This window comes from Ambystoma mexicanum, chromosome 1p, assembly GCF_040938575.1.
Source record: "Ambystoma mexicanum isolate Mex_15411 chromosome 1p, UKY_AmexF1_1, whole genome shotgun sequence".
NCBI lineage: Eukaryota > Metazoa > Chordata > Amphibia > Caudata > Ambystomatidae > Ambystoma > Ambystoma mexicanum.
In genome coordinates this window covers 35910912-35935545 of record NC_090921.1, presented here as the reverse complement: position 1 = coordinate 35935545, position 24634 = coordinate 35910912, and positions in this window count along the sequence as shown.

Sequence of the window (24634 nt, the reverse complement as noted above, 5' to 3'; positions counted from 1 at the left end):
TATACACAGTTACAGGAGAAAGGTATGCATGTGGATCATATAGAAAGGTATGCATGTTGATCATATATAAACAGTTGCAGGAGAAAGGTATGCATGTGGATCATATAGAAAGGTATGCATGTTGATCATATATAAACAGTTGCAGGAGAAAGATATGCATGTGGATCATATATACACAGTTACAGTAGAAAGGTATGCATGTGGATCATATATACACAGTTACAGGAGAAAGGTATGTGTGTTGATCATATAAACACAGTTAGAGTAGAAAGGTATGCATGTGGATCATATATACACAGTTACAGTATAAAGGTATGTATGTTGATCATATATACACAGTTACAGGAGAAAGGTATGCATGTGGATCATATATACACAGTTACAGTAGAAAGGTCTGCTTGTGGATCATATATACACAGTTACAGGCAAAAGGTATGCGTGTTGATCATATATACACAGTTACAGTAGAAAGGTATGCATGTGGATCATATAGAAGGGTATGCATGTGGATCATATATACACAGTTACAGGAGAAACGTATGCATGTGGATCATATAGAAAGGTATGCATGTTGATCATATATAAACAGTTGCAGTAGAAAGGTATGCATGTGGATCATATCTACACAGTTACAGTAGAAAGGTATGCATGTTGATCATAAATACACAGTTACAGGAGAAAGGTATGCATGTGGATCATATATACACAGTTACAGTAGAAAGGTATGCTTGTGGATCATATATGCACAGTTATAGGAGAAAGGTATGCATGTGGATCATATATAAACAGTTGCAGGAGAAAGGTATGCATGTGGATCATATAGAAAGGCATGCATGTGGATCATATATACACAGTTACAGGAGAGAAAGGCATGCATGTGGATCATATAGAAAGGCATGCATGTGATCATATATACACAGTTACAGGAGAAAGGCATGCATGTGGATCATATAGAAAGGCATGCATGTGGATCATATAGAAAGGTATGCATGTGGATCATATATAGACAGTTACATGAGAAAGGTATGCATGTGGATCATATATACACAGTTACAGTAGAAAGGTATGTGTGTGGATCATATATACACAGTTACAGTAGAAAGGTATGCATGTGGATCATATATACACAGTTACAGTAAAAAGGTATGCGTGTGGATCATATACAAAGTTACAGTAGAAAGGTATGCATGTGGATCATATATACACAGTTGCAGTAGAAAGGTATGCATGTGGATCATATATACATAGTTGAAGTAGAAAGGTATGCATGTGGATCATATATACACAGTTACAGGAGAAAGGTATGCATGTGGATCATATATACACAGTTACAGGAGAAAGGTATGCATGTGGATCATATATAAACAGTTGCAGGAGAAAGGTATGCATGTGGATCATATAGAAAGGCATGCATGTGGATCATATATACACAGTTACAGGAGAAAGGCATGCATGTGGATCATATAGAAAGGCATGCATGTGATCATATATACACAGTTACAGGAGAAAGGCATGCATGTGGATCATATAGAAAGGCATGCATGTGGATCATATAGAAAGACATGCATGTGGATCATATATGCACAGTTACAGGAGAAAGGCATGCATGTGGATCATATAGAAAGGCATGCATGTGGATCATATATACACAGTTACAGAAGAAAGGCATGCATGTAGATCATATAGAAAGGCATGCATGTTGATCATATATACACAGTTGTAATAGAAAGGTATGCATGTGGATCATATATACACAGTTACAGTAGAAAGGTACGCATGTGGATCATATATACGCAGTTACAGTAAAAAGGTATGCGTGTGGATCATATACACAGTTACAGTAGAAAGGTATGCATGTGGATCATATATACACAGTTACAGGAGAAAGGTATGCATGTGGATCATATAGAAAGGTATGCATGTTGATCATATATAAACAGTTGCAGGAGAAAGGTATGCATGTGGATCATATAGAAAGGTATGCATGTGGATCATATATACACAGTTACAGGAGAAAGGTATGCATGTGGATCATATAGAAAGGTATGCATGTTGATCATATATAAACAGTTGCCGTAGAAAGGTATGCATGTGGATCATATATACACAGTTACAGTATAAAGGTATGTATGTTGATCATATATACACAGTTACAGGAGAAAGGTATGCATGTGGGTCATATATACACAGTTACAGTAGAAAGGTCTGCTTGAGGATCATATATACACAGTTACAGGCGAAAGGTATGCATGTTGATCATATATACACAGTTACAGTAGAAAGGTATGCATGTGGATCATATATACACAGTTACAGGAGAAAGGCATGCATGTGGATCATATAGAAAGGTATGCATGTGGATCATATATACACAGTTACAGTAGAAAGGTATGCATGTGGATCATATATACACAGTTACAGTAGAAAGCTATGCATGTGGATCATATATATACAGTTACAGTAAAAAAGCATGCGTGTGGTTCATATACACAGTTACAGTAGAAAGGTATGCATGTGGATCATATATACACAGTTACAGGAGAAAGGCATGTATGTGGATCATATATACACAGTTACAGTAGAAAGGTATGCATGTGGATCATATATACTCAGGTATGCATGTGGATCATATATACACAGTTACAGGAGAAAGGTATGCATGTGGATCATATAGAAAGGTATGCATGTTGATCATATATAAACAGTTGCAGTAGAAAGGTATGCATGTGGATCATATATACACAGTTACAGTGTAAAGGTATGTATGTTGATCATATATACACAGTTACAGGAGAAAGGTATGCATGTGGATCATATATACACAGTTACAGTAGAAAGGTCTGCTTGTGGATCATATATACACAGTTACAGGCAAAAGGTATGCATGTTGATCATATATACACAGTTACAGTAGAAAGGTATGCATGTGGATCATATAGAAGGGTATGCATGTGGATCATATATACACAGTTACAGGAGAAACGTATGCATGTGGATCATATATAAACAGTTGCAGTAGAAAGGTATGCATGTGGATCATCTCTACACAGTTACATTAGAAAGGTATGCATGTTGATCATATATACACAGTTTCAGGAGAAAGGTATGCATGTGGATCATATATACACAGTTACAGTAGAAAGGTATGCGTGTGGATCATATATGCACAGTTATAGGAGAAAGGTATGCATGTTGATCAAATATACACAGTTACAGTAGAAAGGTATGCATGTGGATCATATATACACAGTTACAGGAGAAAGGTATGCATATGGATCATATAGAAAGGTATTCATGTTGATCATATATACACAGTTGCAGTAGAAAGGTATGCATGTGGATCATAAATACACAGTTACAGTAGAAAGGTATGCATGTTGATCATATATACACAGTTACAGGAGAAAGGTATGCATGTGGATCATATATACACAGTTACAGTAAAACGGTATGCGTGTGGATCATATATACACAGTTACAGGAGAAAGGCATGCATGTGGATCATATAGAAAGGTATGCATGTCGATCATATATACACAGTTTCATGAGAAAGGTATGCGTGTGGATCATATATACACAGTTACAGTAGAAAGGTATGTGTGTGGATCATATATACACAGTTACAGTAGAAAGGTATGCATGTGGATCATATATACACAGTTACAGTAAAAAGGTAAGCATGTGGATCATATACAAAGTTACAGTAGAAAGGTATGCATGTGGATCATATATACACAGTTGCAGTAGAAAGGTATGCATGTGGATCATATATACATAGTTGCAGTAGAAAGGTATGCATGTGGATCATATATACACAGTTACAGGAGAAAGGTATGCATGTGGATCATATATACACAGTTACAGTAAAAAGATATGGATGTGGATCATATAGAAAGGCATGCATGTGGATCATATATACACAGTTACAGGAGAAAGGCATGCATGTGGATCATATAGAAAGGCATGCATGTGATCATATATACACAGTTACAGGAGAAAGGCATGCATGTGGATCATATAGAAAGACATGCATGTGGATCATATATGCACAGTTACAGGAGAAAGGCATGCATGTGGTTCATATAGAAAGGCATGCATGTGGATCATATATACACAGTTACAGGAGAAAGGCATGCATGTGGATCATATAGAAAGGCATGCATGTTGATCATATATGCACAGTTGCAGTAGAAAGGTATGCATGTGGATCATATATACACAGTTACAGTAGAAAGGTATGCATGTGGATCATATATACACAGTTACAGTAAAAAGGTATGCGTGTGGATCATATACACAGTTACAGTAGAAAGGTATGCACGTGGATCATATATACACAGTTACAGGAGAAAGGTATGCATGTGGATCATATAGAAAGGTATGCATGTTGAACATATATAAACAGTTGCAGGAGAAAGGTATGCATGTGGATCATATAGAAAGATATGCATGTTGACCATATATAAACAGTTGCAGGAGAAAGATATGCATGTGGATCATATATACACAGTTACAGTAGAAAGGTATGCATGTGGATCATATATACACAGTTACAGGAGAAAGGTATGTGTGTTGATCATATAAACACAGTTAGAGTAGAAAGGTATGCATGTGGATCATATATACACAGTTACAGTAAAAAGGTATGCGTGTGGATCATATGCACAGTTACAGTAGAAAGGTATGCATGTGGATCATATATACACAATTACAGGAGAAAGGTATGCACGTGGATCATATAGAAAGGTATGCATGTTGATCATATATACACAGTTATGGTAGAAAGGTATGCATGTTGATCATATATACACAGTTACAGGAGAAAGGTATGCGTGTGGATCATATAGAAAGGTATGCATGTTGATCATATGTACACAGTTATAGTAGAAAGGTATGCATGTTGATCATATATGCACAGTTACAGGAGAAAGGTATGCACGTGGATCATATAGAAAGGTATGCATGTTGATCATATATACACAGTTATAGTAGAAAGGTATGCATGTTGATCGTATATACACAGTTACAGGAGAAAGGTATGCGTGTGGATCATATATACACAGTTACAGTAGAAAGGTATCCATGTGGATCATATATACACAGTTACAGTAGAAAGGTATGCATGTTGATCATATATACGCAGTTACAGGAGAAAGGTATGCGTGTTGATCATATATACACAGTTACAGTAGAAAGGTATGCATGTGGATCATATATACACAGTTACAGTAAAAAGGTATGCGTGTGGATCATATACACAGTTACAGTAGAAAGGTATGCATGTGGATCATATATACACAGTTACAGGAGAAAGGTATGCATGTGGATCATATAGAAAGGTATGCATGTTGATCATATATAAACAGTTGCAGGAGAAAGGTATGCATGTGGATCATATAGAAAGGTATGCATGTTGATCATATATAAACAGTTGCAGGAGAAAGATATGCATGTGGATCATATATACACAGTTACAGTAGAAAGGTCTGCTTGTGGATCATATATACACAGTTACAGGCAAAAGGTATGCGTGTTGATCATATATACACAGTTACAGTAGAAAGGTATGCATGTGGATCATATAGAATGGTATGCATGTGGATCATATATACACAGTTACAGGAGAAACGTATGCATGTTGATCATAAATACACAGTTACAGGAGAAAGGTATGCATGTGGATCATATATACACAGTTACAGTAGAAAGGTATGCTTGTGGATCATATATGCACAGTTATAGGAGAAAGGTATGCATGTGGATCATATATACACAGTTACAGGAGAAAGGTATGCATGTGGATCATATATACACAGTTACAGGAGAAAGGTATGCATGTGGATCATATATAAACAGTTGCAGGAGAAAGGTATGCATGTGGATCATATAGAAAGGCATGCATGTGGATCATATATACACAGTTACAGGAGAAAGGCATGCATGTGGATCATATAGAAAGGCATGCATGTGATCATATATACACAGTTACAGGAGAAAGGCATGCATGTGGATCATATAGAAAGGCATGCATGTGGATCATATAGAAAGGTATGCATGTGGATCATATATAGACAGTTACATGAGAAAGGTATGCATGTGGATCATATATACACAGTTACAGTAGAAAGGTATGTGTGTGGATCATATATACACAGTTACAGTAGAAAGGTATGCATGTGGATCATATATACACAGTTACAGTAAAAAGGTATGCATGTGGATCATATACAAAGTTACAGTAGAAAGGTATGCATGTGGATCATATATACACAGTTGCAGTAGAAAGGTATGCATGTGGATCATATATACATAGTTGCAGTAGAAAGGTATGCATGTGGATCATATATACACAGTTACAGGAGAAAGGTATGCATGTGGATCATATATACACAGTTACAGGAGAAAGGTATGCATGTGGATCATATATAAACAGTTGCAGGAGAAAGGTATGCATGTGGATCATATAGAAAGGCATGCATGTGGATCATATATACACAGTTACAGGAGAAAGGCATGCATGTGGATCATATAGAAAGGCATGCATGTGATCATATATACACAGTTACAGGAGAAAGGCATGCATGTGGATCATATAGAAAGGCATGCATGTGGATCATATAGAAAGACATGCATGTGGATCATATATGCACAGTTACAGGAGAAAGGCATGCATGTGGATCATATAGAAAGGCATGCATGTGGATCATATATACACAGTTACAGAAGAAAGGCATGCATGTAGATCATATAGAAAGGCATGCATGTTGATCATATATACACAGTTGTAGTAGAAAGGTATGCATGTGGATCATATATACACAGTTACAGTAGAAAGGTACGCATGTGGATCATATATACGCAGTTACAGTAAAAAGGTATGCGTGTGGATCATATACACAGTTACAGTAGAAAGGTATGCATGTGGATCATATATACACAGTTACAGGAGAAAGGTATGCATGTGGATCATATAGAAAGGTATGCATGTTGATCATATATAAACAGTTGCAGGAGAAAGGTATGCATGTGGATCATATAGAAAGGTATGCATGTGGATCATACATACACAGTTACAGGAGAAAGGTATGCATGTGGATCATATAGAAAGGTATGCATGTTGATCATATATAAACAGTTGCCGTAGAAAGGTATGCATGTGGATCATATATACACAGTTACAGTATAAAGGTATGTATGTTGATCATATATACACAGTTACAGGAGAAAGGTATGCATGTGGGTCATATATACACAGTTACAGTAGAAAGGTCTGCTTGAGGATCATATATACACAGTTACAGGCGAAAGGTATGCATGTTGATCATATATACACAGTTACAGTAGAAAGGCATGCATGTGGATCATATATACACAGTTACAGGAGAAAGGCATGCATGTGGATCATATAGAAAGGTATGCATGTGGATCATATATACACAGTTACAGTAGAAAGGTATGCATGTGGATCATATATACACAGTTACAGTAGAAAGCTATGCATGTGGATCATATATACACAGTTACAGTAAAAAGGCATGCGTGTGGTTCATATACACAGTTACAGTAGAAAGGTATGCATGTGGATCATATATACACAGTTACAGGAGAAAGGCATGTATGTGGATCATATATACACAGTTACAGTAGAAAGGTATGCATGTGGATCATATATACTCAGGTATGCATGTGGATCATATATACACAGTTACAGGAGAAAGGTATGCATGTGGATCATATAGAAAGGTATGCATGTTGATCATATATAAACAGTTGCAGTAGAAAGGTATGCATGTGGATCATATATACACAGTTACAGTGTAAATGTATGTATGTTGATCATATATACACAGTTACAGGAGAAAGGTATGCATGTGGATCATATATACACAGTTACAGTAGAAAGGTCTGCTTGTGGATCATATATACACAGTTACAGGCAAAAGGTATGCATGTTGATCATATATACACAGTTACAGTAGAAAGGTATGCATGTGGATCATATAGAAGGGTATGCATGTGGATCATATATACACAGTTACAGGAGAAACGTATGCATGTGGATCATATAGAAAGGTATGCATGTTGATCATATATAAACAGTTGCAGTAGAAAGGTATGCATGTGGATCATCTCTACACAGTTACAGTAGAAAGGTATGCATGTTGATCATATATACACAGTTTCAGGAGAAAGGTATGCATGTGGATCATATATACACAGTTACAGTAGAAAGGTATGCGTGTGGATCATATATGCACAGTTATAGGAGAAAGGTATGCATGTTGATCAAATATACACAGTTACAGTAGAAAGGTATGCATGTGGATCATATATACACAGTTACAGGAGAAAGGTATGCATATGGATCATATAGAAAGGTATTCATGTTGATCATATATACACAGTTGCAGTAGAAAGGTATGCATGTGGATCATAAATACACAGTTACAGTAGAAAGGTATGCATGTTGATCATATATACACAGTTACAGGAGAAAGGTATGCATGTGGATCATATATACACAGTTACAGTAAAACGGTATGCATGTGGATCATATATACACAGTTACAGGAGAAAGGCATGCATGTGGATCATATAGAAAGGTATGCATGTCGATCATATATACACAGTTTCATGAGAAAGGTATGCGTGTGGATCATATATACACAGTTACAGTAGAAAGGTATGTGTGTGGATCATATATACACAGTTACAGTAGAAAGGTATGCATGTGGATCATATATACACAGTTACAGTAAAAAGGTATGCGTGTGGATCATATACAAAGTTACAGTAGAAAGGTATGCATGTGGATCATATATACACAGTTGCAGTAGAAAGGTATGCATGTGGATCATATATACATAGTTGCAGTAGAAAGGTATGCATGTGGATCATATATACACAGTTACAGGAGAAAGGTATGCATGTGGATCATATATACACAGTTACAGTAAAAAGATATGGATGTGGTTCATATAGAAAGGCATGCATGTGGATCATATATACACAGTTACAGGAGAAAGGCATGCATGTGGATCATATAGAAAGGCATGCATGTGATCATATATACACAGTTACAGGAGAAAGGCATGCATGTGGATCATATAGAAAGACATGCATGTGGATCATATATGCACAGTTACAGGAGAAAGGCATGCATGTGGTTCATATAGAAAGGCATGCATGTGGATCATATATACACAGTTACAGGAGAAAGGCATGCATGTGGATCATATAGAAAGGCATGCATGTTGATCATATATGCACAGTTGCAGTAGAAAGGTATGCATGTGGATCATATATACACAGTTACAGTAGAAAATTATGCATGTGGATCATATATACACAGTTACAGTAAAAAGGTATGCGTGTGGATCATATACACAGTTACAGTAGAAAGGTATGCACGTGGATCATATATACACAGTTACAGGAGAAAGGTATGCATGTGGATCATATAGAAAGGTATGCATGTTGATCATATATAAACAGTTGCAGGAGAAAGGTATGCATGTGGATCATATAGAAAGATATGCATGTTGATCATATATAAACAGTTGCAGGAGAAAGATATGCATGTGGATCATATATACACAGTTACAGTAGAAAGGTATGCATGTGGATCATATATACACAGTTACAGGAGAAAGGTATGTGTGTTGATCATATAAACACAGTTAGAGTAGAAAGGTATGCATGTGGATCATATATACACAGTTACAGTAAAAAGGTATGCGTGTGGATCATATACACAGTTACAGTAGAAAGGTATGCATGTGGATCATATATACACAATTACAGGAGAAAGGTATGCACGTGGATCATATAGAAAGGTATGCATGTTGATCATATATACACAGTTATAGTAGAAAGGTATGCATGTTGATCATATATACACAGTTACAGGAGAAAGGTATGCGTGTGGATCATATAGAAAGGTATGCATGTTGATCATATATACACAGTTATAGTAGAAAGGTATGCATGTTGATCATATATGCACAGTTACAGGTGAAAGGTATGCACGTGGATCATATAGAAAGGTATGCATGTTGATCATATATACACAGTTATAGTAGAAAGGTATGCATGTTGATCGTATATACACAGTTACAGGAGAAAGGTATGCGTGTGGATCATATATACACAGTTACAGTAGAAAGGTATCCATGTGGATCATATATACACAGTTACAGTAGAAAGGTATGCATGTTGATCATATATACGCAGTTACAGGAGAAAGGTATGCGTGTTGATCATATATACACAGTTACAGTAGAAAGGTATGCATGTGGATCATATATACACAGTTACAGTAAAAAGGTATGCGTGTGGATCATATACACAGTTACAGTAGAAAGGTATGCATGTGGATCATATATACACAGTTACAGGAGAAAGGTATGCATGTGGATCATATAGAAAGGTATGCATGTTGATCATATATAAACAGTTGCAGGAGAAAGGTATGCATGTGGATCATATAGAAAGGTATGCATGTTGATCATATATAAACAGTTGCAGGAGAAAGATATGCATGTGGATCATATATACACAGTTACAGTAGAAAGGTATGCATGTGGATCATATATACACAGTTACAGGAGAAAGGTATGTGTGTTGATCATATAAACACAGTTAGAGTAGAAAGGTATGCATGTGGATCATATATACACAGTTACAGTATAAAGGTATGTATGTTGATCATATATACACAGTTACAGGAGAAAGGTATGCATGTGGATCATATATACACAGTTACAGTAGAAAGGTCTGCTTGTGGATCATATATACACAGTTACAGGCAAAAGGTATGCGTGTTGATCGTATATACACAGTTACAGTAGGAAGGTATGCATGTGGATCATATAGAAGGGTATGCATGTGGATCATATATACACAGTTACAGGAGAAACGTATGCATGTGGATCATATAGAAAGGTATGCATGTTGATCATATATAAACAGTTGCAGTAGAAAGGTATGCATGTGGATCATATCTACACAGTTACAGTAGAAAGGTATGCATGTTGGTCATAAATACACAGTTACAGGAGAAAGGTATGCATGTGGATCATATATACACAGTTACAGTAGAAAGGTATGCTTGTGGATCATATATGCACAGTTATAGGAGAAAGGTATGCATGTTGATCAAATATACACAGTTACAGTAGAAAGGTATGCATGTGGATCATATATACACAGTTACAGGAGAAAGGTATGCATATGGATCATATAGAAAGGTATTCATGTTGATCATATATACACAGTTGCAGTAGAAAGGTATGCATGTGGATCATAAATACACAGTTACAGTAGAAAGGTATGCATGTTGATCATATATACACAGTTACAGGAGAAAGGTATGCATGTGGATCATATATACACAGTTACAGTAAAAAGGTATGCGTTTGGATCATATATACACAGTTACCGGAGAAAGGCATGCATGTGGATCATATAGAAAGGTATGCATGTGGATCATATATACACAGTTTCATGAGAAAGGTATGCGTGTGGATCATATATACACAGTTACAGTAGAAAGGTATGCATGTGGATCATATAGAAGGGTATGCATGTGGATCATATATACACAGTTACAGTAGAAAGGTATGCATGTGGATCATATATACACAGTTACAGTAGAAAGATATGCATGTGGATCATATATACACAGTTGCAGGAGAAAGGTATGCATGTGGATAATATATACATAGTTGCAGTAGAAAGGTATGCATGTGGATCATATATACACAGTTACAGGAGAAAGGTATGCATGTGGATCATATATACACAGTTACAGTAAAAAGGTATGCATGTGGATCATATAGAAAGGCATGCATGTGGATCATATATACACAGTTATAGGAGAAAGGCATGCATGTGGATCATATAGAAAGGCATGCATGTGATCATATATACACAGTTACAGGAGAAAGGCATGCATGTGGATCATATAGAAAAGCATGCATGTGGATCATATAGAAAGACATGCATGTGGATCATATATGCACAGTTACAGGAGAAAGGCATGCATGTGGATCATATAGAAAGGCATGCATGTGGATCATATATACGCAGTTACAGGAGAAAGGCATGCATGTGGATCATATATAAAGGCATGCATGTTGATCATATATACACAGTTGCAGTAGAAAGGTATGCATGTGGATCATATATACACAGTTACAGTAGAAAGGTATGCATGTGGATCATATATACACAGTTACAGTAAAAAGGTATGCGTGTGGATCATATACACAGTTACAGTAGAAAGATATGCATGTGGATCATATATACACAGTTACAGGAGAAAGGTATGCATGTGGATCATATAGAAAGGTATGCATGTTGATCATATATAAACAGTTGCAGGAGAAAGGTATGCATGTGGATCATATAGAAAGGTATGCATGTTGATCATATATAAACAGTTGCAGGAGAAAGATATGCATGTGGATCATATATACACAGTTACAGTAGAAAGGTATGCATGTGGATCATATATACACAGTTACAGGAGAAAGGTATGTGTGTTGATCATATAAACACAGTTAGAGTAGAAAGGTATGCATGTGGATCATATATACACAGTTACAGTAAAAAGGTATGCGTGTGGATCATATACACAGTTACAGTAGAAAGGTATGCATGTGGATCATATATACACAATTACAGGAGAAAGGTATGCACGTGGATCATATAGAAAGGTATGCATGTTGATCATATATACACAGTTATAGTAGAAAGGTATGCATGTTGATCATATATACACAGTTACAGGAGAAAGGTATGCTTGTGGATCATATAGAAAGGTATGCATGTTGATCATATATACACAGTTATAGTAGAAAGGTATGCATGTTGATCATATATGCACAGTTACAGGAGAAAGGTATGCACGTGGATCATATAGAAAGGTATGCATGTTGATCATATATACACAGTTATAGTAGAAAGGTATGCATGTTGATCGTATATACACAGTTACAGGAGAAAGGTATGCGTGTGGATCATATATACACAGTTACAGTAGAAAGGTATGCATGTTGATCATATATACACAGTTGCAGTAGAAAGGGATGCATGTGGATCATATATACACAGTTACAGTAGAAAGGTATGCATGTTGATCATATATACGCAGTTACAGGAGAAAGGTATGCGTGTTGATCATATATACACAGTTACAGTAGAAAGGTATGCATGTGCATCATATATACACAGTTACAGTAAAAAGGTATGCGTGTGGATCATATACACTGTTACAGTAGAAAGGTATGCATGTGGATCATATATACACAGTTACAGGAGAAAGGTATGCATGTGGATCATATATAAACAGTTGCAGGAGAAAGGTATGCATGTGGATCATATAGAAAGGTATGCATGTTGATCATATATAAACAGTTGCAGGAGAAAGATATGCATGTGGATCATATATACACAGTTACTGTAGAAAGGTATGCATGTGGATCATATATACACAGTTACAGGAGAAAGGTATGTGTGTTGATCATATAAACACAGTTAGAGTATACACAGTTACAGTAAAAAGGTATGCGTGTTGATCATATACACAGTTACAGTAGAAAGGTATGCACGTGGATCATATATACACAATTACAGGAGAAAGGTATGCACGTGGATCATATAGAAAGGTATGCATGTTGATCATATATACACAGTTATAGTAGAATGGTATGCATGTTGATCATATATACACAGTTACAGGATAAAGGTATGCGTGTGGATCATATAGAAAGGTATGCATGTTGATCATATATACACAGTTATAGTAGAAAAATATGCATGTTGATCATATATACACAGTTACAGGAGGAAGGCATGCATGTGGATCATATAGAAAGGTATGCATGTGGATCATATATACACAGTTACAGTAGAAAGGTATGCATGTGGATCATATATACACAGTTACAGTAGAAAGCTATGCATGTGGATCATATATACACAGTTACAGTAAAAAGGCATGCGTGTGGTTCATATACACAGTTACAGTAGAAAGATGCATGTGGATCATATATACACAGTTACAGGAGAAAGGCATGTATGTGGATCATATATACACAGTTACAGTAGAAAGGTATGCATGTGGATCATATATACTCAGGTATGCATGTGGATCATATAGACACAGTTACAGTAGAAAGGTATGCATGTGGATCATATATACACAGTTGCAGTAGAAAGGTATGCATGTGGATCATATATACACAGTTACAGGAGAAAGTTATGCATGTGGATCATATATACACAGTTACAGGAGAAAGGCATGCATGTGGATCATATAGAAAGGCATGCATGCGGATCATATATACACAGTTACAGTAGAAAGGTATGCATGTGGATCATATATACACAGTTACAGGAGAAAGGTATGCATGTGGATCATATATACAGTTACAGTAGAAAGGTATGCATGTGGATCATATAGACACAGTTACAGTAGAAAGGTATGCATGAGGATCATATATACACAGTTAAAGTAAAAAGGTATGCGTGTGGATCATATACACAGTTACAGTAAAAAGGTATGCGTGTTGATCATATATACACAGTTACAGTAGAAAGGTATGCATGTGGATCATATATACACAGTTACAGGAGAAAGGTATGCATGTGGATCATATATACACAGTTGCAGTAGAAAGTTATGCATGTGGATCAGTATGCATGTGGATCATATATACATAGTTACAGTAGAAAGGTATGCATGTGGATCATATATACTAAGTTGCAGTAGAAAGGTATGCAGGTGGATCATATATACACAGTTACAGTAAAAAGGTATGCATGTGGATCATATATACACAGTTACAGTAGAAAGGTATGCATGTGGATCATATATACTCAGGTATGCATGTGGATCATGTATACACAGTTACAGGAGAAAGGTATGCATGTGGATCATATAGAAAGGTATGCATGTTGATCATATATAATCAGTGTAACGCTCACCTGATTCCCGTAGGGTGCCGGTCTTGACTGGGCGAATACCGTATCTTCAAAGGTGTTGTGTAACACACGGTTGGCTCTTTTGGCTGGACCTCTGTGCACTGTATGTCTGACTCGAAGGGTAAGATGTCTGCAGATAGAAAATATGGGATTAATGGACTGGGTTATTGAATGTCTCTCTCTTCTTCCCCTTCTCTTCTCCTGTAGAACCCCAAAGGTTAACGCTCTCACCTTAGGTAAGTGAACGCCGTGTTCTCCATCTGCCTCGGGGCAGGGTGCTGTAACCAGTTTCTTCACTGGATAAGGGGGGCAGGCCTCTTGACTTCAGAGGACTGCTGTCCGTCGTTTACTGCACAAACGGTAAGTTTCGAGTAGTTCAAATGTCTTTAAAAGTCTTTGTAATGATGTCTCTTGTTTTGCAGGGTTCCGGCGATGGCGGATGAAGGGCTGAAGTGAGTCGAAGATGGAACCCGTGTGATGGATAGAAGCGCCTGGAAGCACGTAAGTAAGCGCTTGCTGCCTGCTGCACGATGCGCTCTAACAGTCTTTTTATCTTGCAGGTACAAGTTCGGAGCGGCTGCAGGGTGCCGGAATACCCACTGGGTTAGGTGTGGAAAGGAGTAATGGCACGTGAGTATTAAAGTTACCCAATGTCTTTAACCGCACCTTGTTTTGTCTTTCAGATGCGGGATGCAGCCCCGAAGGCCTCCGGAGCGTGCAAAGAGTTGGTAAGCTTTTGTCTTTCAGATGCCGGAATGCAGTGCGAAGGCCTCCGGAGCGCACGAAGAGTAGGTAAGCCTTTGTCTTTCAGATGCCGGAATGCAGCGCGAGGCGTTGGTGACAGCCGATGGACCGACCAGGTAAGTGAAGCGCTGTCACTGTAGACCGTAATGCTAACCTGTTCTTTCTTGTCTTTATAGGTGTTGCTGAAGAATGGATTCAGAATGGTAAGCCCTTTTTTCCTTAGGCCCAGGAACAGATGCAGAAGACACGATGAGCGTTCTGCTGCAGAGGATGCAGAATAACGCAAAGCAAGATTCATCCATCGGGTGTAGTTCAAATAGTCTCCTGTAGTGCTTAGGTGTCTCCTTCCACAGCCTCGCCTAGGTAAGAAAAGAGTTCCTGCTTTCCAGAAGAGTTCCAGTGTTCTGAACCTAGGGAGTGGCTCCTGCCCCACCCAACAGGAAAAGTAGTCCCAAACAGAAGAGGATCAGAGGCTCAACTGGCAGGTAAGTAAGCAGCATGGTCTGCTGCAGGTAAGTCCACCCAAGCATTATGAGCCCAGCGCTTCCAGCGCTGCGACTGGGCATATTTATGAGCCTGGTGCCACTGGCGCCAGGACAGGGTCCAAAAGGTCCCAATTGGGACTGGTTGGCACTCGGAACCTGGGTTATGGATCTGCTTCCCAGGGAGTTGGGAAAACCCTGACCTTTTGGAAGCAGAGATCATGACAAACAGTTGCAGTAGAAAGGTATGCATGTGGATCATATATACACAGTTACAGTATAAAGGTATGCATGTTGATCATATATACACAGTTAAAGGAGAAAGGTATGCATGTGGATCATATATACACAGTTACAGTAGAAAGGTATGCATGTGGATCATATATACACAGTTGCAGTAGAAAGGTATGCATGTTGATCTTATATACACAGTTACAGTATAAAGGTATGCATGTTGATCATATATACACAGTTAAAGGAGAAAGGTATGCATGTGGATCATATATACACAGTTACAGTAGAAAGGTATGCATGTGGATCATATATACACAGTTGCAGTAGAAAGGTATGCATGTTGATCATATATACACAGTTAGAGTAGAAAGGTATGCATGTGGATCATATACACAGTTACAGTAGAAAGGTATGCATGTGGATCATATATACACAGTTACAGGAGACAGTTATGCATGTGGATCATATATACACAGTTACAGTATAAAGGTCTGCTTGTGGATCATATATACACAGTTACAGGCGAAAGGTATGCGTGTTGATCATATATACACAGTTACAGTAGAAAGGTATGCATGTGGATCATATACACAGTTACAGTAAAAAGGTATGCATGTGGATCATATATACACAGTTACAGTAGAAAGGCATGCATGTGGATCATATATACACAGTTACACGAGAAAGGTATGCATATCGATCATATAGAAAGGTATGCATGTTGATCATATATACACAGTTGCAGTAGAAAGGTATGCATGTTGATCATATATACACAGTTACAGTAGAAAGGTATGCATGTGGATCATATATACACAGTTACACGAGAAAGGTATGCATATCGATCATTTAGAAAGGTATGCATGTTGATCATATATACACAGTTGCAGTAGAAAGGTATGCATGTGGATCATATATACACAGTTACAGGAGAAAGGTATGCATGTGGATCATATATACATAGTTACAGTAGAAAGGTATGCATGTGGATCATATATACACAGTTACACGAGAAAGGTATGCATGTGGATCATATGTACACAGTTGTAGTAGAAAGGTATGCATGTGGATCATATATACACAGTTACAGTAGAAAGGTATGCATGTGGATCATATATACACAGTTACAGGAGAAAGGTATGCATGTGGATCATATAGAAAGGCATGCATGTGGATCATATATACACAGTTACAGTAGAAAGGTATGCATGTGGATCATATATACACAGTTACAGGAGAAAGGTATGCGTGTGGATCATATATACACAGTTACAGTAGAAAGGTCTGCTTGTGGATCATATATACACAGTTACAGGCGAAAGGTATGCGTGTTGATCATATATACACAGTTACAGTAGAAAGGTATGCATGTGGATCATATACACAGTTACAGTAAAAAGGTATGCATGTGGATCATATATACACAGTTACAGTAGAAAGGTATGCATGTGGATCATATATACACAGTTACAGTAGAAAGGTATGCATGTGGATCATATATACACAGTTACACGAGAAAGCTATGCATATCGGTCATATAGAAAGGTATGCATGTTGATCATATATACACAGTTGCAGTAGAAAGGTATGCATGTTGATCATATATACACAGTTACAGTAGTAAGGTATGCATGTGGATCATATATACACAGTTACACGAGAAAGGTATGCATATCGATCATGTAGAAAGGTATGCATGTTGATCATATATACACAGTTGCAGTAGAAAGGTATGCATGTGGATCATATATACACAGTTACAGGAGAAAGGTATGCATGTGGATCATATATACATAGTTACAGTAGAAAGGTATGCATGTGGATCATATATATACAGTTACACGAGAAAGGTATGCATGTGGATCATATGTAAACAGTTGCAGTAGAAAGGTATGCATGTGGATCATATATACACAGTTACAGGAGAAAGGTATGCGTGTGGATCATACAGAAAGGCATGCATGTGGATCATATATACACAGTTACAGTAGAAAGGTATGCATGTGGCTCATATATACACAGTTACAGGAGAAAGGTATGCGTGTGGATCATATATACACAGTTAAAGTAAAAAGGTATGCATGTGGATCATATATATACAGTTACAGTAGAAAGGTATGCATGTGGATCATATATACACAGTTACAGTAGAAAGGTATGCATGTGGATCATATACACAGTTACAGTAGAAAGGTATGCATGTGGATCATATATACACAGTTACAGGAGAAAGGTATGCATGTGGATCATATAGAAAGGCATGCATGTGGATCATATATACACAGTTACAGGAGAAAGGCATGCATGTGGATCATATAGAAAGGCATGCATGTGGATCATATATACACAGTTACAGGAGAAAGGTATGCATGTGGATCATATATACACAGTTACAGTAAAAAGGTATGCGTGTGGATCATATACACAGTTACAGTAAAAAGGTATGCGTGTGGATCATATACACAGTTACAGTAGAAAGGTATGCATGTGGATCATATATACACAGGTATGCATGCGGATCATATATACACCGTTACAGGAGAAAGGTATGCATGTGGATCATATAGAAAGGTATGCATGATGATCATATATACACAGTTACAGGAGAAAGGTATGCATGTGGATCATATATACACAGTTACAGGAGAAAGGTGTGCATGTTGATCATATATAAACAGTTGCAGTAGAAAGGTATGCATGTGGATCATATAGAAAGGTATGCATGTTGATCATATACACACAGTTACAGTAAAAAGGTATGCGTGTGGATCATATACACAGTTAGAGTAGAAAGGTATGCATGTGGATCATAAATACACAGTTACAGTAGAAAGGTATGCATGTGGATCATATATACACAGTTATAGGAGAAAGGCATGCATGTGGATCATATATACACAGTTGCAGTAGAAAGGTATGCATGTGGATCATATATACACAGTTACAGTAGAAAGGTATGCATGTGGATCATATATACACAGTTACACGATAAAGGTATGCATATCGATCATATAGAAAGGTATGCATGTTGATCATATATACACAGTTGCAGTAGAAAGGTATGCATGTGGATCATATATACACAGTTACACGAGAAAGGTATGCATATCGATCATATAGAAAGGTATGCATGTTGTTCATATATACACAGTTGCAGTAGAAAGGTATGCATGTGGATCATATATACACAGTTACAGTAGAAAGGTATGCATGTGGATCATATATACACAGTTGCAGTAGAAAGGTATGCATGTGGATCATATATACACAGTTACAGGAGAAAGGTATGCATGTGGATCATATATACACAGTTACAGTAGAAAGGTATGCATGTGGATCATATATACACAGTTACACGAGAAAGGTATGCATATCGATCATATAGAAAGGTATGCATGTTGATCATATATACACAGTTGCAGTAGAAAGGTATGCATGTGGATCATATATACACAGTTACATGAGAAAGGTATGCATGTGGATCATATATACACAGTTACAGTAGAAAGGTATGCATGTGGATCATATATACACAGTTACACGAGAAAGGTATGCATGTGGATCATATATACACAGTTGCAGTAGAAAGGTATGCATGTGGATCATATATACACAGTTACAGGAGAAAGGTATGCATGTGGATCATATATACACAGTTACATTAGGAAGGTATGCATGTGGATCATATATACACAGTTACAGTAGAAAGGTATGCATGTTGATCATATATACACAGTTACACGAGAAAGGTATGCATGTGGATCATATATAAACAGTTGCAGTAGAAAGGTATGCATGTTGATCATATATACACAGTTACAGTAGAAAGGTATGCATGTGGATCATATATACACAGTTACAGTAGAAAGGTATGCATGTGGATCATATAGACACAGTTACAGTAGAAAAATATGCATGTGGATCATATATACACAGATACAGGAGAAAGGTATGCATGTGGATCATATATGCACACTTACAGTAGAAAGGTATGCATGTGGATCATATAGACACAGTTACAGCAGAAAGGTATGCGTGTGGATAGACACAGTTACACGAGAAAGGTATGCATGTGGATCATATATACACAGTTACACAAGAAAGGTATGCATATCGATCATATAGAAAGGTATGCATGTTGATCATATATACACAGTTGCAGTAGAAAGGTTAGCATGTTGATCATATATACACAGTTAAAGGAGAAAGGTATGCATGTGGATCATATATACACAGTTACACGAGAAAGGTATGCATGTGGATCATATATACACAGTTACAGTAGAAAGGTATGCATGTGGATCATATATACACAGTTACACGAGAAAGGTATGCATATCGATCATATAGAAAGGTATGCATGTTGATCATATATACACAGTTACACGAGAAAGGTATGCATGTGGATCATATATACACAGTTACATGAGAAAGGTATGCATGTGGATCATATATACACAGTTACAGTAGAAAGGTATGCATGTGGATCATATATACACAGTTACACGAGAAAGGTATGCATGTGGATCATATATACACAGTTGCAGTAGAAAGGTATGCATGTGGATCATATATACACAGTTACAGGAGAAAGGTATGCATGTGGATCATATATACACAGTTACAGTAGAAAGGTATGCATGTGGATCATATATACACAGTTACAGTAGAAAGGTATGCATGTGGATCATATATACACAGTTACAGTAGAAAGGTATGCATGTGGATCATATATACACAGTTACAGTAGAAAGGTATGCATGTTGATCTTATATACACAGTTACAGTATAAAGGTATGCATGTTGATCATATATACACAGTTAAAGGAGAAAGGTATGCATGTGGATCATATATACACAGTTACACGAAAAAGGTATGCATGTGGATCATATATACACAGTTGCAGTAGAAAGGTATGCATGTTGATCTTATATACACAGTTAGAGTAGAAAGGTATGCATGTGGATCATATACACAGTTACAGTAGAAAGGTATGCATGTGGATCATATATACACAGTTACAGGAGACAGTTATGCAGGTGGATCATATAGAAAGGTATGCATGTGGATCATATATACACAGTTACAGTATAAAGGTCTGCTTGTGGATCATATATACACAGTTACAGGCGAAAGGTATGCGTGTTGATCATATATACACAGTTACAGTAGAAAGGTATGCATGTTGATCATATATACACAGTTACAGTAGAAAGGTATGCATGTGGATCATATATACACAGTTACACAAGAAAGGTATGCATATCGATCATATAGAAAGGTATGCATGTTGAACATATATACACAGTTGCAGTAGAAAGGTATGCATGTTGATCATATATACACAGTTACAGTAGAAAGGTATGCATGTGGATCATATATACACAGTTGCAGTAGAAAGGTATGCATGTGGATCATATATACACAGTTACAGGAGAAAGGTATGCATGTGGATCATATATACACAGTTACAGGAGAAAGGTATGCATGTGGATCATATAGAAAGGCATGCATGTGAATCATATATACACAGTTACAGTAGAAAGGTATGCATGTGGATCATATATACACAGTTACAGTAAAAAGGTATGCATGTTGATCATATATACACAGTTACAGTAGAAAGGTATGCATGTGGATCATATATACTCAGGTATGCATGTGGATCATATATACACAGTTACAGAAGAAAGGTATGCATGTGGATCATATAGACACAGTTACAGTAGAAAAGTATGCATGTGGATCATATATGCACACTTACAGTAGAAAGGTATGCATGTGGATCATATATGCACACTTACAGTAGAAAGGTATGCATGTGGATCATATATACGCAGTTACAGGAGAAAGGTATGCATGTGGATCATATATACACAGTTACAGTAGAAAGGTATGCATATCGATCATATAGAAAGGTATGCATGTTGATCATATATACACAGTTGCAGTAGAAAGGTATGCATGTGGATCATATATACACAGTTACAGGAGAAAGGTATGCATGTGGATCATATATACACAGTTGCAGTAGAAAGGTATGCATGTGGATCATATATACACAGTTACAGTAGAAAAGTATGCATGTGGATCATATATACACACTTACAGTAGAAAGGTATGCATGTGGATCATATATGCACACTTACAGTAGAAAGGTATGCATGTGGATCATATAGACACAGTTACAGCAGAAAGGTATGCGTGTGGATCATATATACACAGTTACACGAGAAAGGTATGCATGTGGATCATATATACACAGTTGCAGTAGAAAGGTATGCATGTGGATCATATATGCACACTTACAGTAGAAAGGTATGCATGTGGATTATATATACGCAGTTACAGGAGAAAGGTATGCATGTGGATCATATATACACAGTTGCAGTAGAAAGGTATGCATGTGGATCATATATGCACATTTACAGTAGAAAGGTATGCATGTGGATCATATATACGCAGTTACAGGAGAAAGGTATGCATGTGGATCATATATACGCAGTTACAGGAGAAAGGTATGCATGTGGATCATATATACACAGTTACAGTAGAAAGGTATGCATGTGGATCATATACACAGTTACAGTAGAAAGGTATGCATGTGGATCATATATACACAGTTACATGAGAAAGGTATGCATGTGGATCATATAGACACAGTTACAGTAGAAGAGTATGCATGTGGATCATATGTACACAGTTACAGCAGAAAGGTATGCATGTGGATCATATATGCACACTTACAGTAGAAAGGTATGCATGTGATATGCATGTGGATCATATAGACACAGTTACAGCAGAAAGGTATGCATGTGGATCATATATACACAGTTACACGAGAAAGGTATGCATGTGGATCATATATACACAGTTGCAGTAGAAAGGTATGCATGTGGATCATATATACACAGTTACAGCAGAAAGGTATGCATGTGGATCATATATGCACACTTACAGTAGAAAGGTATGCATGTGATATGCATGTGGCTCATATATACACAGTTACACGAGAAAGGTATGCATGTGGATCATATATACACAGTTGCAGTAGAAAGGTATGCATGTGGATCATATATACACAGTTACACGAGAAAGGTATGCATGTGGATCATATATACACAGTTGCAGTAGAAAGGTATGCATGTGGATCATATATACACAGTTACAGGAGAAAGGTATGCGTGTGGATCATATATACACAGTTACAGTAAAAAGGTATGCATGTTGATCATATATACACAGTTACAGTAGAAAGGTATGCATGTGGATCATATATACTCAGGTATGCATGTGGATCATATATACACAGTTACAGAAGAAAGGTATGCATGTGGATCATATAGACACAGTTACAGTAGAAAAGTATGCATGTGGATCATATATACACAGTTACAGCAGAAAGGTATGCATGTGGATCATATATGCACACTTACAGTAGAAAGGTATGCATGTGGATCATATATGCACACTTACAGTAGAAAGGTATGCATGTGGATCATATATACGCAGTTACAGGAGAAAGGTATGCATGTGGATCATATATACACAGTTACACGAGAAAGGTATGCATATTGATCATATAGAAAGGTATGCATGTTGATCATATATACACAGTTGCAGTAGAAAGGTATGCATGTGGATCATATATACACAGTTACAGGAGAAAGGTATGCATGTGGATCATATATACACAGTTGCAGTAGAAAGGTATGCATGTGGATCATATATACACAGTTACACGAGAAAGGTATGCATATCGATCATATAGAAAGGTATGCATGTTGATTATATATACACAGTTGCAGTAGAAAGGTATGCATGTGGATCATATATACACAGTTACAGGAGAAAGGTATGCATGTGGATCATATATACACAGTTACAGTAGAAAGGTATGCATGTGGATCATATATACACAGTTACACGAGAAAGGTATGCATGTGGATCATATATACACAGTTGCAGTAGAAAGGTATGCATATCGATCATATAGAAAGGTATGCATGTTGATCATATATACACAGTTGCAGTAGAAAGGTATGCATATCGATCATATAGAAAGGTATGCATGTTGATCATATATACACAGTTGCAGTAGAAAGGTATGCATATCGATCATATAGAAAGGTATGCATGTGGATCATATATACACAGTTACAGGAGAAAGGTATGCATGTGGATC